This window comes from Tamandua tetradactyla, chromosome 7 (assembly GCF_023851605.1).
Source record: "Tamandua tetradactyla isolate mTamTet1 chromosome 7, mTamTet1.pri, whole genome shotgun sequence".
NCBI classification, from domain to species: domain Eukaryota; kingdom Metazoa; phylum Chordata; class Mammalia; order Pilosa; family Myrmecophagidae; genus Tamandua; species Tamandua tetradactyla.
In genome coordinates, this window is record NC_135333.1 from 40,427,639 (window position 1) to 40,429,358 (window position 1,720).

A 1,720-nucleotide genomic window follows, 5' to 3' on the forward strand; every position below is an offset into this window, starting at 1 on the left:
TGTGCCAATTTATCATCAGAGACTGTGGAGGAAAGAAGGCAATGGGGTAACCTGTTTAAAGTGCTACAAGCAAAAAAAAAAAACAACCAAAAAAAAAAAGCCACCAATAATTCTATACCTAAAAACAGCCACCAATAATTCTATATCTAGCAAAAGAGTCTTTCAAAAATGAGAGACAGATTAAGACATTCCCAGATAAACAAAATCTGAGGGCATTTGTCAAAACTAGACATGCCCTACAAAAGAAGGATCAGAGAGCTCTGGGGGTTGAAAGGAAAGGACAATAGACAGTAGGTCAAAATTACAAGAAAAAATAAAACCCCTACCAATGGTAATCAGATGGGTAAATATAAATGCTGATGCTGTCGTATTTTTGGCTTGTAACCCCACTTTTTATTTTTTACAGAATCTAAAAGGTAAATGTGTAAAATGTAATGACAGGAGGATCCCGGGAGGAAGCGGAGGAGCGAACGGGCGGCGGCGGTAGCGGGACCCCTCGTCCTCCCACAGGACTGACCGCTGGGAGGCTGGAGAGGCAGGCGGGAAGCTGGAGCTTTTTTAATGAGACCGTGCCATAAACTGAAAAGCCAAGCATGAGGGTAGCAGGTGCTGCAAAGTTGGTGATAGCTGTGGCAGTATTTTTACTGACATTTTATGTTATATCTCAAGTATTTGAAATAAAAATGGATGAAGTTTAGGAAATCTATTTGCAAGGTCAGCACTGGACACAGCTGCACGTGCTACAAAGCCTCCCAGATATAAATGTGGGATCTCAAAAGCTTGCCCTGAGAAGCATTTTGCATTTAAAATGGCAAGTGGAGCGGCCAATGTGTTGGGACCAAAAATTTGCCTAGAAGACAATATTTTAATGAGTGGTGTTAAGAATAATGTTGGAAGAGGGATCAATGTCGCCTTGATAAATGGAAAAACAAGAGAAGTATTAGACACTAAATATTTTGACATGTGGGGAGGAGATGCGGCGCCAACGATTGAGTATCTGAAGTCCATACCAGATGGTACAATAGTCTTAACGGGAACGTATGATGATGGAGCAACCAAACTCAATGGCGAGGCACAGCGACTCGTTGCTGACTTAGGGAGCACATCTATTATTAATCTTGGTTTCAGAGACAACTGGGTCTTCTGTGGTGGAAGAGGCATTAAGACAAAAAGCCCTTTTGAGCAGCACATAAAGAACGATAAGGACACAAACAAATATGAAGGATGGTCTGAAGTCGTAGAAATGGAAGGATGTATCCCCCAGAAGCTAGACTAAAGGAAATGCGGAGAAAATTGAAGAAAGTGCACGTTGACTATTTATAGGAACGCTATAACAGAGAAACTCCGTGTAAATATTGTAAGAGCATGCAGCCATCTCGGTGTGTGCATGAACATTATCTCTTTTGATATCAGGATTATTTATTGCTAACATAAATAGATATCTTTGTAAATAATCATCATAATAAGCAAATTACTGAACTATTTCTAAGCACATTTCCCTAATAATACAATGTTTAGACTGCTGCGGTAATGACATTAATTCTAGCAGTGTACTCAATAGATAACTGAACAGAACAGATTGTGAAAAGTATATTGATATATACATATGTATATATATATATATGCCATGTATATGGATATATGTATTGGTTGCTGTGAAAATTGACCATGGAATAATATGGATTTTAGGAAAGAGACTACATTTTCTTTTATATACATA

At 38.7% G+C, this 1,720-nt stretch overlaps 1 pseudogene; it reads left to right on the top strand.

The window, feature by feature from the left end:
* Nucleotides 1-515: 515 nt before the first annotated feature.
* Nucleotides 516-1,302, top strand: LOC143689608 (protein FAM3C pseudogene; annotated as a pseudogene).
* Nucleotides 1,303-1,720: the final 418 nt, after the last annotated feature.